Source organism: Rhinopithecus roxellana, chromosome 10, assembly GCF_007565055.1.
Source record: "Rhinopithecus roxellana isolate Shanxi Qingling chromosome 10, ASM756505v1, whole genome shotgun sequence".
In the NCBI taxonomy this organism is placed as follows: Eukaryota; Metazoa; Chordata; class Mammalia; order Primates; family Cercopithecidae; genus Rhinopithecus; species Rhinopithecus roxellana.
Window position 1 is genome coordinate 41,051,799 of NC_044558.1, and position 27,749 is coordinate 41,079,547.

Genomic DNA, 27,749 nt, shown 5'->3' on the forward strand with positions numbered 1-27,749 from the left:
CGAGCCGGAGCTGCGCTGTTTTCCGGGGCCCGAGAGGCCGCCTCAGGTTGACTTCAGGCATGTGGGGCTCTCCAGGAGGGAGCAGAGGTACCTTCGCCGTGAGTTGAGGACTCCTAGAACCAACCTGAGACTCCGCGGCCGTATACATCTTACGACGTGTGTGTGTGTGGCGGGGGATGGGAGGGGAGGAATCCTGTAGAACCCAGATCCCATCATTCCAGCAACTGCCAGAGCGTTCGAGAATGTCACGCCTGTACCTGTCTTCTCTCATCTTTTGTGCCAACTCTTTTATCAAACTTCCACCCCACTTTAAGTCTTCCAGGTAGGAAAAATACAGAAAGAGCCAAGATCCCAAAAATCAGAAAAAATAAAGAGGCAGTCATAGTATGTGTCTCTATGTTTAGCAAAAGAGAAACGTGCAATTTATGTGATACACATATTGAATAGGACCATCATTCTGGGTATTAATCTCATCTGTTAGAGGCAGTAAAGAAAAGTAGACTATGTGTATGGCTGTCGGAGTCAGAATTACTGGGTTTGAGCCTGCCACCTGCTAGCTGAGTGACCTTAGGTAAATGAATCTCTATAGCCCCAATTTTCTCATCAGTGAATGAACATACAAGAACCTGCCTCACTAAGTCATTGAGAGTTTAAATGACTTAATTCATGTAAACACTTTGCGTACTTAATGACACAGAGTGCCTAATGAATATTAGCTATTGTTATTATACCATTATAACTATTCTCATGCATCTGTAATCCAGAAACCTAGAAAGTCAGTTTTTCTTATTTTATACCCCATCACCAATATATCACCAAGTCTTATTCATCCTAATTTCTAAATAATTCTTAAATCTATCTTATCTGATATTCATTGCCACTAGAAATGACCTTTCTTATTAATGGACTCCTAACTATTCTCCCTTACACCACGTAGCTGGTCATTCATTCATCAAACATTTTATTGCACTCCATCTGTGTGCTTCCTGTTAGACACAGGGACAGAGAAACCATTACAAAGTCCCCACCATTCACGGACTCAAACATATATAGGGAGACAAGTATGTCAGTAATAGCTACGTGAAATGAATAAATTAAATATACAGCAAACCACTTGGGCTCCCCAGTCTTGCTATACTCACAACCCTGTATTTCCATATGCTGTTTCTTTTTATGTCTTGATCTCCTACCTTTTCCTTGCCTTGCTAGTTATTTGTTATTCATTATTTATCCTAGACATCAATTCCCTTGTGAACCCTTCCCTGTTGTTGGCCACTCAGCCATATCCCAGCCACTCCAGTATGGGCTAAGTGCCCCTACCAGTGCTTCCATAACACCGTATCTCTTTGTAACACTTATCACATAGAGTTATAATTGTAGCTGTATTTCTCCATTTTCCTAGACTGTGAGCTTCTTGAGAGCAGGTACAAGGTCTGACATGCAGTAGGGCTGACTCAGTAAATGCAGAATGAATGAATGGCATGCATGCAGAGTGCAGTCTTGGTGTGTGAATGTTTAGAGGATAAGTCCTATGATATATTCTACATAAGACCTAAGACATCATGATCTACAGGAAATAGTAAACAGTAACCATATGCCTGAGTCCTGTGTTGGTCCATTTACAAATCACCTACCATCCATGAGGCTTTTTGAAATATACTGAAAGATGTTCCTCTTGAGTACATAACCTGTTAGCACTGTTTGAGAAGAGTGATATAAATTGTTACCTATAATAATACTTCAGTGTTCTTGCAGCACAGAGACCAAGATACATTACAGAATGTTAGACACTCAGAATCTCAGCCTACAAAGTATGTAAAGTGCTGTGAGCATCTTAAGTTTGATAGCTTACCAACATATAAAAAAGACAGCTATTTCAAAAAATTTAAAAATGTGAAACATTTGGACAGGCACATTGGCTCATGCCTGTAATCCTAGCACTTTGGGAGGCCAAGGTGGGCAGATCACTTGCGGTAAGGAATTCAAGACCAGCCTGGCCAATGTGGTGAATCCCCATCTCTACCAAAAAACAAAATACAAAAATTAGCTGTGCATGGTGGCACACACCTGTAGTCCCAGCTACTTGGAAGACTGAGGTGGGAGAATCACTTGAACCCAGGAAACGGGGGTTGCAGTGAGCTGAGATGGCGCCACTGCACTCCAGCCTGGGTGAGTGAGACCTTGTCTCAAAAGAACAAAACAAAAGTGAATGAATGAAGTGAAAACATATTGAATGTTTGTGTCCAGTAGTATGGCAGACTAGAGACTCTGGCTGATTCTCAGACCAAAAGCAACTCAAAGTGCTGAATAAAATACATAAAACATCTTATCAAACATATCAAAGAGCTGGCAAGAATATAAGAAACCCTGAAGGGCACAAACTAGGTATAAGTGAGAACCCAGACTGGTAAATAATAACAATGCAAAAATGAAATGGGAAAAAAAGACAGTTATGGGGAAAATGTACCAAAAGTAATTAATCTATCATTTCCTTGCCTGCCAAAATAGTTACTGAGTGCCAGTGCTTGTGTTCTTATAAAAACTGGCTTTTGCAACTCCTGTACAAAAGCAGAGCAATCTCAAAAGTGTCTGTCATTATATTAATTATGGACAACCCTGTATTTCAGGCCCCCTTTCTGATGTTGGAATAAATGACTGGGAAAAATTGGAAAGCTGAGAGAAAGGGTTGAACAGAGAGCTTAGACTCTGAAAAATATGATTCCCCCCTTCAAAAGAATCACTTTAACAAGCCACATATATATAACAAAACGTTTTGAGAATTGACTTTAGATCCAGTTTATCACACACACAAATTGCCATCCATCAAACAAATATTTATTTGTTGCTTCTCTGTGCCAACCATGTAAATACTTTTCAGTAAGAAGGAAGAGGAGGAGAGATGAGACACAATGAGAGGGCTTCCTGGCCTCCCCTTACTTTTTAATACCAGCTACCAATCTATTACTGAGGCTTCCTTCATCCCTTCCCATAGGTTCTGTGAGAAATCCTGCTGTCCTTAAAATAATTCTCCCTTTTTGCTTTATATAGTTTTGAATGATTCCTATTACTGCCACCAGAAAATTATCCTAAACAATATATTTTCATACAGGGATTGGTTTCTGTAACAGCTAAAAAGCTCAAAGTAACAGTAGCTTAAAGGAAATAAAATGTATTACTCTCACATCAGTGTAGGTGACTCTCTAATCAGCAGATCGTGGGCTCCTTCCATCATGTGGCTTTACCATCCTGAAATGCAGCTTTTACCTTATGATCCGTCATGGCTGCTCAAGCTCCTTACATCCTTTTTCCAGTGAGCATAAAGGAGGTAGGGGCAGAAAGGAACATGCCTCTATTCTAGGCCACTTGCAGAAGTTGTAAACATCACTACACTATACTCTCTTGGTCAAGTGTAGTCTCTATTGGGTAGCCATGGCCCAGCTAAAAATCAATGGTTCTAACACTAATGAAGAAGGGAAGAACATATATTAAAGAGAACTAGCAGTCTCTACTTCATCACCTGAGATGAGACGTAGGATGAGAGAAATGGTGATGGGGTGGAACATACAAATAGAACAAAGGCAGTGCTAGGAAAACATGCAGTGTGTTCAGAGATGGTAAGCAATGCAGCTTAATTGGCTCATGGAACAAGTGCAGGTGGATAGATAAGCCTGGAAAGATATGCAGGAGCCAGACTGTGGAAAGATCATAAATGCCAGACTGAAGAATATAGAATTTGATAGAAGAAGGTTTCTGAAAGATTTTTGAGCTGGAGAGTAAAATGATCAAAACAATGCTTTAGGAAGACTTGTGTTGGCAATGCCTAGAATATATTTGAGAAGAGAATGACTACAGGCAAGGAAATTAGATAGGAAGCTACAATGAGATAGTGCCTATACTTCATCAAAACAGAGAAGAGGAAACATTTCAAAGGATGTTATCTAATGCAGCAAGTAATTAGATGTCCCATACCTCTCTCATGCATGCACACACACACACACAGAGCTTACTTACTCAGCATCCATTATACTTTTTTGAGATCAGCACATTGATGTTACTTGGAGAAGCATCTTTCCACCATATTCAGTTCACATGATTCCAGTGGAACTGAATTCCCCCAACTCCAGGGGTGAATATGTGATGCAGGCTTGACCGTTCAGAGAATACTCCTAGTCTCTGTGATGGATTCAGTGATAAGCAAATGACTCAAAAGTCAGTTCTGGGACTTTTGGGTTAACATTGGGAAAAATGAATCTCTCTACATGGATTGCCGAGATCAAATGTAAGCCCCTGGCAACAATCTTGCCCCCATTGGAGAATATGCCTAAAAATGGAACTAATATGGAGAAGGCAGATCTGAGAGAAAAGAAAACCAAGTGTGAGTCCTAATGACATCATTTTACTTCCTAGATCAACCTGTGACTGAAACCAGAGACCCTGGACTTTTTAATTACCTGAACCAGTAATTTTCTCTTTGCTTATGCCAGATTATGTTGAGTTTTCTGCCACTAGCAACTGAATATACAGAAATAAAGGTGAGAAAGGAATCAATGAGAATTCCAAGTTTTAAAGACAGTATCATCTACCTTTGCCATACATAGTATTAATCAGTTTAGCTCTGATCAATTTTATCTGTTCCAAAAAATCCAATCTACATTCAAAGAGAGGGTGTTTGGGGCCGGGCGTGGTGGCTCACATCTGTAATCCCAGCGCTTTGGGAGGCCGAGTTGGGCAGATCACCTGAGGTCTGGCATTCAAGACCAGCCTGGCCAACATGGTGAAACCCTGTCTCTACTAAAATTGTAAAACTTAGCTGGGCACGGTGGTGGGTACATGTAATCCCAGCTACTAGGGAGGCTGAGGCAGGAAAATTGCTTGAACCTGGGAGGTGGAGGTTGCAGTGAACCAAGATTGGGCCACTGCACTCCAGCCTGGGCAACAGAACAAGACTGCGTCTCAAAAAAAAACAAAAAAAGAAAAAAGAGAAAGAAACAAAAGGTGTTCATTATGATTGGGAATGTTCACAGTAATGCCGTGAAAACTCTGAAAATAAACAGACTCATAGATGATTGGAGTTAGAAGAGACCTTTAAGTCATCTCCCCTCACCATCTATTTTCACAAATGAGAAAGCTGAGACCCCAGAACAGGAAGTGATTTTATCCAAGGTCACAGAGCTAAAATGTCCCAAAGCTGAGTCTTGAACCCAGGTCTTTGGAATACTAATCTATATATTTCCATTGTATCATCCTGAACTTCAAAACAGGACATCTAAAAAATGTTGTTGAGTACATTCGAAATACATATAACACAAATACAGACAACTTCCCATGAGGCAACTATTTTGAAAAGACTATTTATTTTGAAAGCATGGGAGTGGCAGCAATGTTCACCACATTCTTGTGAGGATAGATGGTCTTCTGCACAGTGTTGCTGTGACTCATGCCATTGTACATTAAGTGAAACCAACCATGCTGTGTTAACCACTAACTGGACCTAGATAGATACCAGAGCCAAAAGCAACCCTGTGTGGCTAGATTGAAGATGAGAAAGGTCAAACTTTTGAAGTGGCATGAAGCTCTCCCCAGTAGGGATCCTCCATTCTGTCAAGGGAAATCAACCCAGTCAGTCCCCCTCCCTTTGCAAATATGAATGCTAAGTATGCACACAGAGGGTGGTCATTCAAGTTCAACTGGTAACCCAAATCAAGATAAACTCTACTTCATTAGGCTTACTACATCCTCATTATAGAAATACTGGGATCCACATATCCGGTAATACCTAATCTCTATATTTTTGCAATAATTATGCATGAATTCCTTTACTTACTGAGTGTCCTTTACATGCCAGATACTTTTCAGCTACTTGGAAAATGACAGAGAATAAAATAATGTCCCTGCCTTAATAGCTTTTACTTTCTAATGGAAGAGACAGTACAGACGTAAGTATATAACATAATGTCGAATAATAATATGTGCTATGAAAAAAAATAAAGTAGGACTCATTACTTCATGAGAACTTTATCACATAGCCAAACATGGCTACAAGGGAAGACAGAAAACGTGGTCTGTATGTCAGCAGTCATCTGCCCGGGAAAAAGAACTAGCAGTCTGCCCCAAAAATTAAATTAAATTAAATTAAATTAAATTAAATTAAAATTTTAAAAGTATGGGTAGAAACAAGGAAGAAGTTACACTTTGATGTATCTAACACATCCACAAATTAACGAACAATTCATCTTTTGTTTAAATTAACCATAAGGTAGTATTTGCCTGGTTATTCACATAAACACATATATAACTTGTATTTCTTGGGTTACTTTGGGGGAGTCTTGTCTCTCAGTGTTTGCCAATTTTGATCCTGTCATTCATCAGTTATTTATTGTGTGTCATTAGTGGGCTAAGTAATATTCAATTAAACAGATGACAGAACATTTCTGAAACAGAAAGAAAAGTTTCTCTATTCTCCAAGGAAAATATCCCTGCCTCAGTACCCCCTCTATTGCTGCATATTTTATCTCAGCCAGTGTTTTTTTTTTATTTTTTAAAGCGACAGATAAAATTGTATGTATTTACTGTGTACCCTCAGCCAGTCTTATTTATAAATACAATATCTACTCTGTTTCCTGTACCAAGCGTTCTCACATAAATACCCATGCCCTTGTAAGTCATTCAGTTATTTATTGAGTGGCTACTATGTACAATATGCAGTTGGTGAACCACTAGCATCAGAATCACCTGAGATGCTTCATGAATCAGAAGCTTTAAGAATTAGGCCTGTCTGAAATTTTTCAACAAACATTAGAAGCAATTTTTATGACACTTTAGGAATCAACAGTGAAGAATGCATGGTACAAAGTAAAGCAGAAAATTCTCCAAACTACAATCTAGCTGAGTTAACATAATATATACATAAAACAGTGATTTAAAAATTGTATCCAGAGAGTGAAGATAGCATCCTCTATTCTTCCACCTCTCAGAAATTACTCAGTAACAAGGATAATGACAATAATACAAAATTCATTTTCATCGAAAACAGTAGATACCTGAAACCCTGAACTACAATATATGTGAAATACAGTGAAAGGCAGAAATACTTTGATAAAAGATGTAAATGCCTGCAGACTGCAGAAGACATCATCAACATCAACAAAGCACACTTCACAAAAGTAAGTGACTTACCTTAGAGACAAAACCAACAATCTTTCATTTGAAATAAAGGAATCAAGTATGTGGACAGGCAGCAGTGTCTTCCTTCAACCTGGTTTATTATAAAAGAGAAGGTGATAAGGCACCATTGGAAGAAGAATCATTCAGACATACCACATATGCAGAAGCATTGTGTTGGTGAGGCAAAATGGAAAATATATATATAAACTGCAATGTGAGCAGCCCTGTGATTGCCAATTTCTCTTAGTTAAAAGTAGAAGCCAAAGGAACTCATCTACACAACCTCTGTGTCATAAGCAGAATTCCTACTAGGCTGAAACATGGTCCTGGCCTCTCAGCACAAACCTTCTGCAATTAGCATTTCTTGGAAAACCTCTCCTCCAAACATGAACAGTCAATCAAAAAGTAATCAATCATCCAGGCACGGTGGTGCAGGCCTGTAGTCCCAGCTACTTGGGAGGCTGAGGCAGGGGATCTCTTGAGCCCAGGAGTTCGAGGCTAGCTTGGGCAACATAGTAAGGTTCTCTCTAAATTTTTTTTTATTTTAAAAGTATGTATATAAAAACCATACACATTTTACAAAAATATATGCAAACAAAAAGATACATATTTAATGCATTTGTATGACTGCTTATCCAGGGGAGGATAAGAATAGGAATAAAAAGGAAGCCATAAATAAATAAAACTAGCCTTCCATGAACCATTTATGATAATGTGACATGAACTAATAAGTATGACTAACTCAACTTTCTTAAGTCCCTTCACTGGAAATTTTTTTTAAAAGCAGCAGAACCACAAAAGGAACTTAAATATGAATTGAAAAAGGGAGAGGAAAAAATAGCTATTTTAAAAATGAAGACAAAATTAACACAAACTTGGAATAAACACTTGTTAAGGGAAAAAAAAAGCAAAATAAAAAATGTTTTAAGAATCACAAAATACCAGATTGAGAGAAGCAAGTTAAATGAAATGAAAATGAAAAAAAAAGGATTAGAGAGAAAATTATGTAAATGGAAAGAAACCAAAGAAATCCAATATGTACATAATCTAACAAAAGAATCTAGACGTTAGAACAGGAAAAAAAAAAAAAAAAAAAAAGCAGATAAACCTTTTGAGACACTTTCAGAAATAAAAGACCTAAATCTATAGATTGAAAGAGCATACCATATCCCAAATAAAAAAATGACAAGAATAATCAAACTAAGACCTAGTCTAGCATAGCTACTGGATTTCCAAGATAATGAAAGAATCTTTTGGGCACCTAGAGCAAAATGATCAAGACATCTATAAGAGGGAAAAATTTAAATGTAATTCTAAAGATTTCATACCCAAGGATTTCATACCAGAGTAAATTGTTCAAATAAAAATATAATGAACACTTTTGAACATGCAAGCAGTATGGTTTTCATATTGCCCTTTTTCATAGGATATTCCTAGAGAATGAATTTCAACCACCAAAGAGACGAATTTAGAACTGTGGGCACTACAGAATGGGAGAAAATTTTTGCAATCTACTCATCTGACAAAGGGCTAATATCCAGAATCTACAAAGACCTCAAACAAATTTACAAGAAAAAAACAACCCCATCAAAAAGTGGGCAAAGGATATGAACAGACATTTCTCAAAAGAAGACATTCATACAGCCAACAGACACATGAAAAAATGCTCATCATCACTGGCCATCAGAGAAATGCAAATCAAAACCACAATGAGATACCATCTCACACCAGTTAGAATGGCAATCATTAAAAAGTCAGGAAACAACAGGTGCTGGAGAGGATGTGGAGAAATAGGAACACTTTTACACTGTTGGTGGGATTGTAAACTAGTTCAACCATTATGGAAAACAGTATGGCGATTCCTCAAGGATCTAGATCTAGATGTACCATATGACCCAGCCATCCCACTACGGGGTATATACCCAAAGGATTATAAATCATGCTGCTATAAAGACACATGCACACATATGTTTATTGCGGCACTATTCACAATAGCAAAGACTTGGAATCAACCCAAATGTCCATCTGTGACAGACTGGATTAAGAAAATGTGGCACATATACACCATGAAATATTATGCAGCCATAAAAAAGGATGAGTTTGCGTCCTTTGTAGGGACATGGATGCAGCTGGAAACCATCATTCTTAGCAAACTATCACAAGAACAGAAAACCAAACACCGCATGTTCTCACTCATAGGTGGGAACTGAACAATGACATCACTTGGACTCGGGAAGGGGAACATCACACATCGGAGCCTATCATGGGGAGGGGGGAAGGGGGAGGGATTGCATTGGGAGTTATACCTGATATAAATGACGAATTGATGGGTGCTGACGAGTTGATGGGTGCAGCACACCAACATGGCACAAGTATACATATGTAACAAACCTGCATGTTATGCACATGTACCCTAGAACTTAAAGTATGATTTAAAAAAATTAAAATTAAAATTAAAATTAAAAATTAAAAAAAAAAGAAAGTATTTCCAATACAAAGTCAGGCACAGTCATACAAAATGGAAGACTAGAGATGACAGAGCAAAATGGAACCAAGCAAAGCCCTAAATGATGTCCATGGGCTTTAATAACATGTGTAACAAGGTACATATACCTACATTTTTCCTGAACACTCAGAAATCTAGCATCTCTCCAGGTGAGCATGGTTTAATAAAAGTGAGAAATGGGAGTAGGACAAACCTCACGTTAAACCTCATAGTAAGGCAGTGAAAGTTTTCAAAGAAAGCCTCCATCAGTAATTTTAGGCTCTTTGGTATCATTTCTTCAGCTCAGATACCTTATTCCCATACTGTGAGCAGCTCTAGAAGTTACTCTTAGTTATAGAGACTGTCACTTCAAGGCTGCAGTCAAAGTAATTGGCGTCAAGTTTGAGATTGGTCGGAAGCTAGACCAGGTGGACCCTCAGAACATCCTACGGACATTAAAACCAATTGTCAAATATACAGTATTCCCTTTCCTTAGTGGCTGAATTCTCAGTGATTGGGTTCTTAGCATCATGTAGATTCTGTACCATTTACTTTCAGGCTTCTCGACAAACATGGATTACTTATTTTGTCCTCTGAACTGTAAGGGTAGGGTGAACTTCTCCAGGTCTTGCCAGACAGTGAGCCCACTAGGGTCCCACTGACAGTCTTGATCTGTATTTATTTGTTTCCAGCCTTAGCTGCTTCTGTCTTCCTGTGATGCATTTCTCCTCTGTGGCTCAGATGTATTCACAGGTTAGTCTCGGTAACCACAGTGGATCCTTTCATCTTTCCCCTAATCTCTGATGAAGGTGAGAGGGGTTTTGGAGCACACATATCTTTGGACAGATGAGGTTGCTTCTTCCATTGGGTGCTCCTCTTCTGCCAGCACCACATCTGCAGAGCCACAGGACATCCTTCCGCCCCTTCTGATGAGCCTGCACGCTCGCTGCCAAAGTTGTTTCACAATACAGCCTTAATAATCAAAGCCACGTTGTGTTCTGTGCTTCATACAGGAGAAGCCCCCTGCCTTCTAGGCTGCTTTGTGAGAGCAACGTCAAGGCATGATGTCACCCACCCTCTCAAGGGTTCATCTATAAGCCCATGGGAGACTTGGTCTGGCTTGTAGACCCACCATGGGCCTAGGGACATCCCCTCGGATGGCGAAGGCTTTGTTGAAACTGTTCTCCAAAAAAATTATTGCTAATTCTCTCTTCCCTTAAACAAGCAGTTCCTTAGGCTACAAAACTTCTGGCAGGGCTTCCCCAGCAGGAAGGCATGCGCTCCCCACATCGGGCATAGCTCAAACATCTACAACTCTGTTCTACTCACAGAAGGAGGGGGGCAGTGGTATAGAGCTCCGCAGGCTTTGGCCTTAGAAACGCTGTTCGCAACAAGCTTGGGTCTCACTTCGATCATTTAGAACTTATTTACCTTGTTACACATGTTATGTGTTACATGTGTAACATTTACACTTGTTATTGACCTGGTTACACATGTTATGCAATCTCTCTGAACCACAATTTCATCTGTCAAATGCGTATATAAGTAATAATAATAACTACTATTTATTGAGCATCATTCACATACAGGTTCCAGATGTAAAATTGTTTTTAAGCCTCAAAGCAACCCTGTAAAGGAGATAATATTACCCTCATTTGGGAGATGAGAAAATTAAAGGTTAGAGAAATTAAATAATTGACCCAAGGACACTTATTTTGCAATGAACTGTAAATCAGTCCCAAATCTGTTTGGCTCCAAAACCTTTATGTTCTTCACTACTTCTGTATATTTTTCATGGGATTAAAATAAGATCATGTATGTTAAAAAAAAAAAAAAAAAAAAAGAACTGTGGGCAGTGGGAGGAGACTGGTAGCAATCATTAAATCTATTTATCTATAGAAGCAAGTCTAAAATAATGTTGAGAATTATGGTCATAGAACAGAGAGTAACTGTTGTAAGTCTTGATAATATCACAATGAAATAACCAACAAAAGCTGAAAGACAAAAGAAATAAGGTAAACACTACAAAAAGAATACAATTAGGGGGTGAAGAGGTGAGGAACAGGAAACGTACTGCTCAACGCTTTCAATAATGTATAAAAAATAGTTTCAAAGTTATTAAGATGAACACTGGAACAAAAATGCAAACCTTTCAAGTTCAAAAAACATGCCTCCACAAAGAATACATATACAGGCCATATAGTGAAAAATAAATAAATGCGCACTAAAAAGCCTAACAAAAAAACAAAAGATAGGTAAAGTAAAATCAAACATGACATGACTTTCTTTTCAATAAGCGCTGAAAATTTTCAATTAATTTTCTCAACTGGGATATCAGGGCAAATCTCAACCTTGTGCTATATACATAAGATACAGTGAAAACAAAATGATTTAGAAAGGTGGAAGATAAAAAGATAGGTGAAGGCATACCAAGTAAATTAAAACCAAGATCAAGATTTTATCTCAAAGTTAAATTCAAGGAAAAAGTATTAAATGAGACAAAGATAGGCACTTTATAAAACATGAGATGCAAAATTAAGATTTCACACTTATGAATATCAATGTACCAAATAACATAGAATTGAAATTTATAAAGTAAAACTACATCAAACTCAAAGAGAAATCCACAGAAAACATGACTAATTTATCTCATCCAGAACAGATCAAGTGGTCAAAAATTAAGTAAGGATATAGAAGACCTAAATAACATAATTACCAAGGTAGATTGTATATGTACATTTATGTATTTATAAATGTATATAAATATGTGAGTGAAAATAATACATTTTCTTTTCATGTACCATAGACTAGTCACAAACATTGATTAAGTATCTAAAGGTGCTTCAGATAGACCTAAAAATTTTGTCTCTAATGGACAAGGGAAATGCTCCTTTATTCTCAGCCCCCTTTATTATTTTTTATTTTTTTAATTCAGCTCTTTTTTTGAAAATTTAAGTGAGTACAAAGAGTGAAATAAGATTGTACACACTCATTTTCACTTTTAACAATTATCAGTGAAGTACCAATCTGTTTCATCTATACCTCCAACAACTTCTTGCCATCCTGTATTTTATATTTAGTTTCTTTATTAACTTTATTAAGGTATAATTTACATACCATAAAATTCACTCATTATAAGTATATGAATCAATAATTGTTAGTAAATGTATGTGCAACCACACTACATTCCAGTTTAAGAACATTTCCATTACCCCCAAAAGATCCTTCATGTCCATTTGCAATAATTTTACTCTTAACCCCAGTTCTAGGCAACCACTGATCTGCTTTCTGTCTCTATGTTTGCTTTTTCTCTCAACTCCTTTTAACTACAGCTGGCTTCTCTTTTGTTTCATTTGCATTTTGAACTTCCAGCTTGGAAAAAAAAAGTTTGAAAACCATTATGACATACATTTAAATAACAATGTAAAAATATATTTTATTTTAAATTTAAGGTGTACATCCCATGTGCAAAATATATGGAATGGAATGCTCCAAAGCAGCAATATCCAGTACGTGATCTAACTGATCCTGGTTAGGTAGAACACAGAAACTTTGCAAAGACTATCTCAAAAAGGAATTTGAGAAGTTTGGTCTAAACGTGGATGTTTATTGTATGTGGGGTACCTACAGTGAAAGAGGGGAGAAATGCTTTAATACTAATTCAAGCATTAAAGTGGTCTGATGCTCCTTGCATCCTTCATCGGGTGTGTTTTTGATTTGATCTTTGAAAGAAAGCTTTTCCTGGTCTAAGAATAGAAATTATCATGGTTGCCAACATTCTTCATGCCTGTACTCCTAACCATCATCGGTTTGGGCAAAGACAAAACAGCGTATGCAGTCTGGGTTTATTTTAATGCAGTCAGAAGTGTAGGTTATGGGTACTTGTTAAAGAGATGTTTTGAGGTCAAGAACCTTGGGGAATTAAAGAGCTCTCACTGGCCCAACTTATTCAACATTCAGGGGCCCAAGAGATTGTGCTTTCTTGTTGTTCTAATGAAACATCTTGATATACTGAACTTGCAACCACAGGGGAAAGGAAGGGCTTATTGTTTCAAAAAGTAAACATCTCAGGCATAAACCAGGCACACGAGTTGAGCTCAGGTCAACTGCCTTGAGCTTAATGGAATTACAGATTTTGAGGAGTTGCTGTACTATTTTGGTAGAAATAAAGTCCAAATTTTAGAAGACATATTCTGATGAACATGAATCATACTTCAAGTTTCTGCAGCTGCTTTTGGTGTGCCAACCCCAAGATGTGTTTGAATTACCAAGTGTCTCCCCTATCTGTGCAGCTTGATTGCAAGAGGAATTTAATTTCACAGACCTGAAAGGGAAACTTGCTATCAAAAAAGACAAAATTTAATTAGAATTTGAGTAGTGGTATATGAATCACAAAACTATCCTAAATTTTATTCTTCCATGAAACTACTGAAATCCAGACTGATGGCAATCATACCATCAGAAACAAAACTTTGGAGTAGAAATTCAGCTATATACTGCTTGTATACAGTCTAGACGGTTCAAGAATTGTTTAGTCACATATACAACTGGATTATCATTGACATAATGAAATTAATTAACAAGTTTCTGTTTCAGGTAAGTATCTTTCAGTACCAAAAATACTCTGACATCATCCCTGTGTGAAATTATTCTTGCCAGACAAGCAGGAACTTTTGGCCACAAGAAATGGGCATCTGTCCCCAATTCAATGCTAGCAATGCCAGCTTAGGGCCCAGATGATTCAGGTAATTGTAGAAACTGACCTGAGGCAAAGAGTTGGAAACAGTTTTAGAAATATCTGAATATTGTTTAGGCTGATATTTTATAAGAAGTAAATGAACAATACATACTCTTAATTGGTCTGTCTCTTGGGGTCCTGAAATTTCCAGCATATTGCATTTATGAGGCTTTTTTTTTCTTTTTTTTTTTTCGAGATGGAGTCTCACTCTGTCACCAGGCTGGAGTGCAGTAGTGCAATCTCAGCTCACTGCAACCTCTACCTCCTAAGTTCAAGCAATTCTCATGCCTCAGCCTCCTGAGTAGCTGGGATTACAGACACCTGCCACCATGCCCGGCTAATTTTTCGTAATTTTAGTAGAGACCAGGTTTCACCATGTTGAACCAGGCTGGTCTCAAACTCCTGACCTAAGGTGATCTGCCCACCTCAGCTTACCCCAAAGTGCTAGGATTACACCACTCCCAGCCCAATTATTAGGCTTTGAGTAACATCTAGCCAAGAGATATGAGTCATACCTAGCTTTGGTAGGCTATATGTACATTTTTATTAACAGAGTTGATTAGGAGAGAATTCAGGCCACATGCTCACAGATTTCTTATTATTCCTAAAATGTGAACATTACTATTCTAAAGAGTTGGAGAAGACTTCTGGCGTGAGCATGAGTGGTTATATTAGTATTTTCTCTTTTCTGTGTTTGAAAATCATTCCAGAGATAAAAGGATAAAAACACAAACCCCACCTTCTAAAATCTGAAAGCCCATTTTTTTTTTCTTTTGCAGAGTGTGACACAAATATACTGCCCAGGTTCTAAAACATGTATAAGAGTTGACAAAATCAGCTGAGGTTGAGCAGAAATTATATAGGAAAAAATAGGAAAAACACATAGACCAATCTCAGCTACAAGAAGGCTCAGCTAGACACTGCAAGCAGAAGTATAGCCCCTGAAGGTAAGAGACACATCCTGAGTTACAAAAACATTATCCTTGTTTACAAAAGTGGATGTAGGAACTGGGCAAACCATGCTGGCAACAAAAGTCCCCTGTACCCAGTTTGATTCAAAAAGACAGTGCAAGTGAGACTACACAAAGAATCACACAGATAAGCCATATTCACAGGAAGCAGTCTGTTCGTGTGGCAGCGGAGAAGTGAGTCTGCACTTAGTCAAAAACAGCTTCTTCCTAACCTTGCTGTCATACATACCAGAACTCTTGCAAATAGTTGGTCCAGGAAGACCCAGTTCACTCAATGATAATAAATAGGAAAGGGAAAGGAAGTAGTACATCACCAATACAAAGAAACAATAACAAAATTTTAGAAAAAGGAGCAAAATCTAACAGATGAAGAATGCTTTACAAGTGAAATGGTAGCTCTGGCAGATGAAATTTTTAGAAATAAGTTTCCCCAAATTAGAGAAAAGAATGAGACCATAACCTCAATAAAAAGAAAATTATAAAACATAAATATGGGAATTTGAGGAAGATTTAGAGAGAGAAGGTGATAAAATGCAATGGAAGAATTTAGAAAAGAAGTAGTAGAAAAAACAAAACCATCACAGAAATAAAGACAAAATTAGAAGGGAAGTGAAAAGAAAAGAAACATAAGGGAAGATAATAAGAATTATAGAGAAAAGAAATGAAAAAAACAAGCAAAATGAAATGAAAATTAGAAAGGATTAGACACAAAATGATATATACAGAAAGCAAGCAAAGGAGGTTTAAAAAAAAAAAACTTACAACTAGCGCCCCCAAGATAAAGATCCAAAATAATGAAACAAACAAATACTTAAAGATATGAAAGTTATGATTGAAGAAAACTTTTCTCAATCAAAAAAAAAAAAGTACGCCTCTTTATTGAAAGGATGTAGTATATGCCAGGGACATTTTACCTGACATAATTACTGACTACAATGAAAAGGAAATAATCCTTTGGAGAGGTTACAGATAATCAATCAAATCCTTTGTAGAGGTTGCAGATAATCAAATCACTTATAAAGGGAAGTGCTAGCCTGTCTTTAAATCTCCACACAACAACATCCGTTCCAAGAAGACATTAGAGCAATGTTTACAAGATACTCAAGTAGAGAAAGTGGACACAAAGTCTTTATGTCTAGCCAAACTGTATTTCAAGTGTAAAAACTACAGACAGAGTTTAAAATATGCAAAACTCAGCTAGCATTGTTTCTATTAGCACTTCTTAAAAAAACTACTAAAGATGAACTTTAGGTAACAAAAGATAATTGGCAGAAGGCCAGTAAAAGGACTGCTTGTGAATGTTGTATCATTAACAAATGATGTCTTTCCTTTGTGCCTTCTGGAATTCATCCATCAGCAGCCAAATCCCCTATATCCTTAGCCTCTTCTCTGAACATTTCATTCACCCTTTTGCTCTAGAAAACCAGCTCTCTCCTGAGGATATGCTTCCCCTGAAGCCATCTTACATAGTGGCTGCTTTTTTTCTTCCACTGTCCTTGTGCATCTGGGCCTACATTTGGGGAAGGCCACCTCTTTACTCCTCATTGCCACTTTCAGACTTTTCTCACTTGCCTCCCTAAAATTCTCCCAAGTTAAATCACATGTTATCAAAGTAACTCACCCCAAAATGTTCATTTTTGCTGTCATCTATTGACACCTGGGTCAGTCTCTTTCATTTCTCAGTGCTATTAGCTCCAATCTGATAATCTCTCTGTTTAGTCTTAATTCTTAGTGATTTCAACAACTAAGGTAGGTGATCCTTCCAACACCATAGTTTGTCAGTTTTTTTTAACTTCTTCACTCAAATGACCTTGTTCTCCACCATACCTCAGTCACTCACCCTATGGTCATGCTCTAGATTGTATCATTATCAATAACGTAATTATCTTAGTTTCATCATTCTATTCCCTGACATCTCACTTTCTGTCTTTCCAATTTACTCCCTTTGACACCCCGTGAGGGTTAGTTAATACAGAGTGTCAACTTGACTGGATTGAAGGATACAAAGTATTGACCTGGGTGTGTCTGTGAGGGTTTTGCCAAAGGAAATGAACATTTGAATCAGTGGACTGGGCAAAGCAGACTCACCCTTAATCTGGCTGGGCACCATCTAATCAGCTGCCAGCAAGCCCAGAATATAAGCAGGCAGAAAAATGTGAAAAGACTAGACTGGGTTAGCCTCCCAGCCTACATCTTTCTCCCATGCTGGATGCTTCCTGCTCTCAAACATCAGAGTCCAGGTTCTTCAGTTTGGGAACTTGGACTGGCTCTCCCTGCTCCTCAGCCTACAGATGGCCTCTTGTGGGACCTTGTGATTGTGTGAGTTAATACTTAATAAACTCCCCTTTATCTATCTATCTATATCTATCTATCGATCGATCGATCTATCTATATTCCATTAGTTCTGTCCCTCTAGAGAACCCTGACTAATACACACCACAACAATCCTTTGAGCCCTAATTAAGGTTAAGGAGGAAAAGTGGCGTATATACAAAGTTACTTCTAGCAGCATTGTCCCTGATAGAAACAACCAAATGTACATCTTAAAAGGCTAGGTTAAAAAAATTATTTAAGGGCTGGGTGTGGTGGTTCACGCCTGTAATCCCAGCACTTTGGGAGGCCAAGGCAGGTGGATCAGTTGAGGTCAGGAGTTCGAGCCCAGCCTGGCCAACATGGTGAAACCTCATCTCTATTAAAAATACAAACATTAGCCAGGTGTGGTGATGGGCGCCTGTAATCTTTGCTACTGGGGAGGCTGAGGCGGTAGAATCAATTGAACTCAGGAGGTGGAGGTTGCAGTGAGGCGAGATTGCACCATTGCGCTCCAGCCTGGGTGACAGAGTGAGATTCTGTCTCAAAAATATATATATATATTTAAGGAAGGGAGCAGTTACTTGAGCTAGGAAACAAAGAAGTATATGGAGAGGGCTGGTTGACAGGAGCTGTCATCTTCAGCTAGGAGGTGCAGCCAGCCTGTGGTGGTGACACAGCAAGGCAGGAACCTTGGAAATAAATACCCACCTCCCTCTTATCGCTCTCTCTTGTTTTCTGCCATTGACTCAGAAACTGAATAATAGTTATTAAATTACCTTTTTTAGGTCACTTTGAGAAGATGAGGTATCGAACAGCCACTACTATTAGGCAAGGTACAAGTATCATAACACTAGTGCCATCTGAGAATCCATGTCAACCCTTAGCTAAGGAAGTAGCTCCCAACCTGGGGATCTCTGGGTCCTTGAGGGCTCTTAAAGTAGTTATGGAGCTCATTGAACTATTTTCAACATTTCAAAAAGATATCACATAGCAATTGTACACCCATCCTTGATAAAACAGCACAAGCAACTGAAATGTTATGTTTTCTAGCTTTAAGATGATGTAATAGGAACTCAATGCCGACCAGAAGTGTGATAGGTGGTTTTATACAACTTTGATTAATAAAGAAAGGAGCATCATTTTAAAGAGAAATTACCCCAAGTGTAGATTCCAAGAATAGGGAAGTTCTAGGTCTTTCTCAATTTTAGACAGTCACTGAATCTAGGAGGTACTGTTTATAATTTATAAAATTGTTCTACCACTAAAAGTCACAAAATATATTCCATTATTAGGATATCATAGCTAAAAGATATATATTGCTATTTGTTTACCTAAAATTATTGACTATGTGATAAATAATCAACAGTGTAACATGTTTATGTTAAAAACATTAAATTATATCTGTAAAATAGAAACATATTGTTCTGGTTCTAAATTTAGTGGTCAAATTAGATTTTTTTTAAGAGTCTGGAAGCACTCTTTGGTTCACTCAACATTACTAGTCAAGCACCTTTCAGGGCTGGATTACATAGAATTTTGTCCTGTCTATTTGGTCTGATCAATTTTTAAACAGTTTCATGCAGAATTTGCCTTTTGTTTTATAGCAAAGTCTATGTTATTAGGCTTCTCTGATAAATAAATCAAAAGGGTACTAGAAGAAAGAATATTTTGTATTCTGTAAGACAATTACTATCTCAAGGGGTTAGTTGACTTTTAAAATAAAGTAACAGGGTTCATTAAAGTCAGGAAAATTTGCAGATTTCAGAAATACTATAGTCAAATATTTTAGGGTAATTGGGGAAAGGGTACCAGAGTGATCTTCAGAGGCTTAGCAGTGACTTGGAGACAGACAAGGAAGAGCTGCCTAGAAAATTGAAAAAGCAGATGGAATTCCTGTTCCTTCCCATAAGGGATCATTAAGTTCAAAACTGTCAAGATGTCAAAGCATTAACAAGATTAAAAACAAAAGATAAAAGGTTTTCCTCCAAAACAAGCCTGAAAACTGAGGTGCTTTTGATATGGAAGACATGCAAAATTTCCCATGTGGTGGTGGTTTTCTTATCAATGAACACTTGAAACCCCTTGTCAGGGAATGCAGTGTGACCTGTCTCCCAGGGTCTCACCTTTTAGCCATTGCCTGACTAATTTCATCTGCCTCCACGATAGGGCTCACAAAACCAGGCTGGGCAAAGTTTGATCCATAGAATTCTATTTTTCTATCCATTCAAGACACTTATTCGCTAACAAAGTAACTCAAATGGAAAAGCTTTGGTAATATGCAAAAATAAAAATCAATCTCCTCTCAGGGTTCAGAGCCTCCTGGGAGAGAAGCATACCTTATCAATGTCACAGACCTCCATTTGAAAAGCTAGCAGATCCCAGTCAGGGGCATAAGCTCAACTGCCAGAGCCAGGGCAAAGTGCAATGGGCCATCATTAATGCAATCACAAGCATCAGATCAGTAAAGCTCCAGACAGGCATGGTGACTGATTTTAAATAAGATCTTTCTTTTCAAATGATTCTTGTATGTTAAAGCTATCCTCCCCAAAGACTCCTACAATAATGTAAAACTTGGGGGACAACCTGAATGTCCATCAGTAGGGAAATGGCAGAATAAATTACAGCATATCCATTCTCTTGAGTCTTAGGCATTTGTTAAAAAGGATAAGTTTGATCTCAAAATACTAACATAAAAAAATGGAGCTTTTCACAAATAAATAGGACAGGAAAATACGATTCAATTTTGCAAAACAAGTGTATTGGATGCAATCTTTGTGCACCTCCTCAGATTTTCTCTACTGTCTCTCTTTTTCTGAAAGTAATCTCCACACCCCTGTTGCACACCTACCACAACCACTGCCTTTAGTGGGCTCCCAGGGCTGGCCGGAGTTCGAATTGGAACGCTGAGCCTGCATGGCCCTTAGTCCTGACATGCTGAGCCCTATCAGCATTGGGTTGTCACTCTTTTTCTAGGTTTAGATGAAATGCCACCCTATGGAGCGAGTGGGGTGGGGGGCCAGGATTGGCTTCCTGAGTGTCTGCCAAAGGGCTAGACATACAGGAAATCATCTTTTTAGAGGGTGAAATTTGGCCCATGGGATATGAAAGGCAAGAGGGTACCAAGGAGAAAAAAAATCCCTCCCTTTTCTTCCTGCAGTGAGCTACTCTGAAGTGTGGTTTCTTGCAGCTTTTCCAGAGGTGTCCAGCATGCCAAGTGGACATGCCTGCTAAGCATCTGCTATGTCTTTGCCAGGCCCCTTGTGAAATGGTGCTCTTAAGACTTCTCAACAGAGTATGACCAAAGAATTAAGGTTGGTGGTGGAAATAGCAGTTACAAGTGAGAGCTATCATTCTGTGACCTAGATTAAGGCCTTGTATCCAAAACTTGGGCTAAGCGTCCTTTTAAGTAGCTCCAGAACTGCAATAACAAAACTTGTCCAACTTTAAATTACAGGCATGAATGGAGAACACAGGTGACACAGGCAAATGATATTTACTTATGCAGTAAGAATTATCCTGATACTTTGTTCCAGGAAATGTTCTAAGTGCTGGGAATTCAGCAGTGAAGAAAGGGGACAAAAGTCTTCACCCACATGGAGTTTATTTTCTAGAACTGGAGGGGAGTGGATTGGGAGAACAGTAACCAAGGGTATTAAAAATTCATTTTAGCCCTTAGTTTCCTAGCAAAGTCAGCTCTGAAAAAAAACTTGTCAAAGCAAGAATTCTGTTATTTCCTTCCCTGGGGCTAAAAGCATTTTGCATCATGTTTAGCAGCTTTCCCACTTCCACCCCTCCCAAAGACTTACTCTGGGCTGTGTGTCTGGAGCCTCCTGGGAGAGAAGCATACCTTATCAATGTCACAGACCTCCATTTGAAAAGCTAGCAGATCCCAGTCAGGGGCATAAGCTAACTGCCAGAGCCAGGGCAAAGTGCGATGGGCCATCATTAATGCAGTCACAAGCATCATGTGGTGGTGTGTGTGTTGCTCATTGTGTTTCAAGGTTGTTAGCTCAGCTAATGTGTTTTTTATTTTAATAACTTCATAATACTAATAGTCTCTGCTATTTGCAGGGTGCTTTTGTATTTACAGAGCATTTTCACATATAGTAACCATTTTATTCATACTCCAACTCCCATGATACAGTCAGAACAGGTTTTATTTTCCTTTTTGCTACTGAAAAGATTGATGTCTGAGAAGTTACATCCTTTGCCCAGGGTCATCTAGCTAGGAAGAGCAGAGTCAATATGAGGATCCTTCTGACTTCTTAATAGTATTATTGCCTCTATACTTTTGGGGCTATTTCTCTCCAGATAGAATTTTAATTATTTTGATCACATTTAATTATAATAACACTGTGGGTAAAAATGCGGAGCTCCAGAGTGGGCTAGTGGAAAAGAACACCTGGGGCAGGTGTGTCTTTGGTATCTTAAATAAATTAGATAGATTTAGCCGGGCGCGGTGGCTCATGCCTATAATCCTAGCACTTTGGGAGGCCGAGGTGGGCGGGTCACGAGGTCAGGAGATCAAGACCATCCTGGTTAACACGGTGAAATCCCGTCTCTACTAAAAATACAAAAAAAAAAAAAAAAAAAAATTGCCGGCCATGGTGGCCGGCACTGCACTCCAGCCTGGGTGACAGAGTTCTTTTCCACCTTCAGGTAGAGCCAATGCTGTCAGAATCACTTACAAGTAATAGATATATGACTGATTAGACTAAGTAATACAGCCATGGGCCAGTGTTTATAGGCAACTAGGGCACTTTGGTACAGCTGCAGTTCTTTCTGTCTGCATGCTGGCTGTCAGGAGCCAGCTGTCCCCACCCTGCCCCCCTTCACCCCCACTCCAGATTCAGCATCCAGATCATACGATTTGCTCCTCCCCTTCCCCTCATGTCTGCTATTGCTAGGGTGACCATGTAACTATTATGCGGGAGAATAAGGAGAGAAAAAGGAGGCGCTATTAAATAATTACACCAGGACAACAGGTGTAAACCAGTACTCTACATTTCACCACCGAACAAGGGGTGAAAACTTTAAAAATAATAATACTAATGATAACTGATTACAAAAGAAGTCCTGAAAAGTTGCATGTTACGTAAATGAAATTTCAAATATATAGGAAAGCTAGCTAATTAAGGAAATTCTTAACTATAAATTCTTTGGAAATGTAAGAAAAAAAGTTTCACAAAACACTTTACTATCTTTTACGTAAGGCTGTAAAGTTTAAATTTTCTATAACAGTTTCTTAATACATGCAATATATATTGGCTGCTGCTACACATAGTCGAATATTTAATTCTCACAGAAAGCCTGTGGAATGGTATGCCTTGTTAAGATATCATGCTAGAACAGATACTACTGCCCACCCTACCAACAAAATCTTTATTCATATCATTTGCTTTGTTTTTTAATATTGTAAAATAACACATGCTCATTATAAAAAATTAGAAAAATATAGAAAAGTGGAAAACAAAATAAATCACCCTTAATCATCATCTCACCAATAACCATTAGTAACTTTCTGATGTATTTTTTCAAATGTTTGTATTTGTACAACTATTTTTGACTTAGCTGTAATCATACTATATTTACTATCCTGCTTTTCACTTAAATTATATTACACATATTTTGCCATGCCATTATGAATTATTTATAAGCCTAATTTAAAATACCTGCACAGTAATCTATTATGTGGGAAACATCTTGTTTACTTAACTTATCCCAGTTTGTAGGGCATTTGGGTTGTTTCCAATTTCTTATTATAAATAATGCCACAATGAAGACTTCATACTAAAAGCTCATTTGGTAGTTCATTGGTAGTTATTTGGTAGTTATTTCTTGAAGCTAGATTTCAGAAACTGACATTATCTTAAAGTAAGTGAACATATTTAAGGTTCTTGTTACATATTTAAAATTGCCTTCCAACAGGTTTTTCTTCAGTTTACATACACATCAAAAATAAATATGACTCTCACCAGCGCTGAATATTTTCATATATGAAACATACGGTTTTTGTTTTGCATTTCTTTGATTTCTACAGGGGCCTAGCATTTTCCCATATACTGACTAACCTAACTGCATTTTCTATATTTTTGTTCATATTATTTGTACACCAGAGTTGTTACTAAAAGTACAAATTCTAAATATCTATAAAATTACCTTAAAGAGTTCATGTTTTGACTTAATAAAAATTACAAGATCTGGCCGGGCGCAGTGGCTCACACCTGTAATCCCAGTACTTTTGGGAGGCGGAGACAGTTGGATCACCTGAGGTCAGGACCAGTCTGGCCAACATGATGAAACCCTATCTCTACTGAAAATACAAAAATTAGCCAGGCGTGGTGGTGTGTGCCTGCAATCACAGCTCCTCGGGAGGCTGAGGCAGAAGAATCACTTGAACCCGGAAAGCAGAGGTTGCAGTGAGCCAGGATCATGCCACTGCACTCTAGCCTGGGCAACAGAGCCAGACTCCATCTCAAAAAAAAAAAAAAAAAATTACAAGATCTAATAAGAATTGTTACATGGATTAAGGAATGAGAAAAATACAGTTTTCCGCATGACATTAATTTCCATCCTCATTGAGAATTGGTGGAACCCTGAGTCTTGGAGGCATCCAAGGCAATGTTCTTAGTCCCAGTCAGTGGGGGTCATATTCTGTATTCATAGTCTAAGTTTCCTGATTGCCTTCCTCTGTGTTTTAATGTTTAGCTATTTCATGCCTTCTCTTGTAGAAGCTGAAGCAGATATTATTGCCATCTTAACAGGTAAGAAAATAAGGGTTCAGACAGGAGTGTGACTTACACAAGGTCACACAGCTGGTAAAGAGTAGAACCCTTTCTGATTAAAAGACCTCATGTTTATTCCACTGATATTCCACCTGAAGTCAGATGTTTAAGAACATTCAGGAAAAGGAGGAAGAAAGGGACCTGAAAAATTTATTAAAATAGCAGCCATTAAGTACTAGAGGTGCCTTAGCCAGACTGTAGTGAGCATTAGCAAGATAAAAAGCATTCATTTCATATGCTCCAGGTTTTACTTTTCAATTTTGTATAAAAATTCCTACTTATCCACAGGCGGCTCTTTTAAGATTATCTTACCCGAGAGGGAGTAGAGCACAGTGGATGAGTGTAGGCTCTGAAATCCATCTGCCTGAATTTTTAATCCTAGCTTTGCCATTTTGCTACCTGTTGTAACCCAGGAACATTACTCAAATGCTCTGTGCCCTCAGTTTCCTAAACAGTACAGAGAAAAAGTATAGTAATAATAGTACTTACCATATAGAGTTGTAGGGAAGAGTACATGAGTTAATACATGTAAAACACATGACATGGTGCCTAGGCTGTGGAAATATGCAAGTAATGTTAGTTGTTGTTGCTGTCATTATACCATTATATGTATTGATTCATTTAACCTCATGACAACCCTATGATCCTGTGACAACCCTACTGTGATCCCCCTTTGACTAATGAGAAAACAGAAGTTACACTAATTCTAAAAACGTAGCATAAGACACTATTCAAACCTAAAAGAGAATCTCTGACTGTAAGTGTGAACTAGATTTGAAAAACACAATACATCAATGAAATATAAAAAGTTAAGGGAAATAAGTTACATTTTGCATCAAAAACAAATTAAGTAACATGAGATGCTAACATAAAACTTTTTTGTCAGCACTGGATGTGCAAGAAATATTGTAGAGATTTTTAAATGTTTTTATTTGTATCATGAAGAATCCTTAGAAAAAAACTGTCTAACCCAGAAGTGTAGCAGGGATGCTGACAGATGTTACAGCCATCCTCCTTTGTACTGTTTAAATACCATGGATTCTATTCTTGATAGACTTGAATGCTTGATTTTAGATGTCTCTGACTCATATTTGTAAATAATTAATACGTATATTAAAAACATATTTTATGCATCAACACATACTTTCATTTTGAATGTAAAGTGCCCACACCCCAAACATTTTCTTTAAAAAAATCAATATTTATTGAGAATAACCATGAATCAAAATTCTACTAGAAATCAACATAACTAAAATAGTTGTATGAGTACTGTCCTTAAGAAATAAGAATTTGGGAGAAATAGTTACACTCACCTTCTTCCTCTAATTCCCAGATACAGGAAAAGACCTTAACTGAGGGATGGTTTCCTGCTGTGTCCTCGGAACCCCAGGGCCTGGCTCACAGAGACAAGTAAGCAGTGGCTGAAGATTGTTGCATATGTGAAGACCTAGAATTTACCAATGAATGACAATTTGAATGAGAAGCTTAGAAAAAGAGAAGATGGCGGTCAGCAAGGGAAGAAGAAAAATAAAGACATGGGAAAAAATGAGAGGAATGAATATTGGCAGAGGAGCAAATGGCATCAAACTCACAGCAGATAGGTTAAATTCACCTATTTCAAGAGGAAATTATTTCTAGCATAAAGAAAAGACAAATATTTAAGGTGATGAATATCTCAACTACACTAATTTGATCTTTGACTCAAATTATATGAATGTATTAAATTATCACCTATACCCCAAAACTATGCACATCTATTATGTATCAATAACTAATTATTTTAAAAAATAGAAATGCTAGAACTGAAAAACTCTAAATAAAGAAATTTAAAAAGAAAATCAAGCTACTGAAGAGATCCCTGGGCTGTGACGGAAACAAATAAAATGGCTTATTTCTAAGGGCACTCAATTATTGAGTAAGTCTGAGCTGAAAGGTATAAAGTACAATATAGCAAATAATAATAACCACAAAAATAAGCTTCTTAGATAACCTATTGCTTTGTGGTTATAATAATTATACACTCCACTGGATAGCAAGCAATCTACTTATCTACATGTATAAGTTTGACTTGAAGTTTCTCCTATTTTTCATCTACTGGAGTAACTCAATTACTAGGGCATCTATATTTGCAAATCTGCAAAGTGAATGTTGTCATCCAACAGCCTTGCCACATGTATCCTGAGTACTTTTTACATTCTTTAGCTTCCTAGATTCACTTCAGCCATCCTAGAAATTTTTGAGCTTCAAATTAGATTAAGTCTCCCTGAGAAGTGAAATAAATATTGCATGGAGAGAAGGAGAGAAGATTCAGATGGGTGGGGATGAAGAACCAGCCATGTGAAGGGAGCACATTTGCTAATAAACCTCACAGAGGATGACCTGAGTACACAATGCAGTTTCATACTTTTGTCTTAATGCTGCTCCTTGTAGCCAACTATAATCTCTGTCTGCCTGACAATGGTTTGTCTATATGTCTGTTCCCCCACCTAGACCTGGAATTCCTTGAAAGCAGAACCTAGTCTTCATCTGTGTATCCCTAGCTCCTAGCATCAGGACTGACACAAAGCTGTTACTCAGTATCTTTTTGTTGAATAAAGGAAGCAAAGACTCAAATACATTTTTTTCATTTTTGTGACCTTATGAAACTTTTGGCCTCCTGAAACTTTTTGACTTATGAAACTTTCTTAAGGGCTATGAAGTAAGGTTGAACGCATTGATTTGTGTTCAAAAATCCCTTCAGCCCCTGTGTTAGTCAATGGAAATTTATATAATTTGATTACTTATTATATCACCAAACCTCCAGAGTTGGGCACAGACTGGAGGGTGAACCCACCAATTAAAAGAGGCAGAGGGATACATGAGTGTTCACACACGTGATAAATTAACATAAATTACTTTAAAGGTTATTTAAAATTTACATGTCTTGGAGTTAACCCTAAAGTAGCAGTTCTTAATTTAGGGCTCATGGATCTTTAGCAAGTCCAAGGATGAATCTTAGGGGGCATGTTTATGAACCACAAAAACAAACATCAAAGACAAAATGAGTTATATGAAGATGTGTGTTTTGGAAGGGAGGTGATCTACAGCTGTCATTAGGTTATTGAAGGAGCCTATGATCCAAAAATAATATAATTCATAACTTCAAACAGATATTTGCAGAGTATGACAAGAAATATGCACAAGGATGTTCATCATGGCATAAAAAGAGTGGAAAATTGGAAGTAATCCAAATGGATTTCAAAAAAGGAGTGTTGAGCACATAAATAAAACACATGTGATATGCTGCATACGGA

The 27,749-nt window shown here is 37.7% G+C and overlaps 1 long non-coding RNA gene across 1 annotated transcript; it reads left to right on the forward strand.

The window, feature by feature from the left end:
• The first annotated feature begins 31 nt into the window (after window positions 1-31).
• LOC104658655 lies at window positions 32-27,739 on the forward strand. Its single transcript, XR_747459.2, has 4 exons — window positions 32-322; window positions 7,034-7,163; window positions 15,167-15,334; window positions 25,790-27,739. It is a non-coding gene; the product is annotated as an uncharacterized LOC104658655 (long non-coding RNA).
• Window positions 27,740-27,749: the final 10 nt, after the last annotated feature.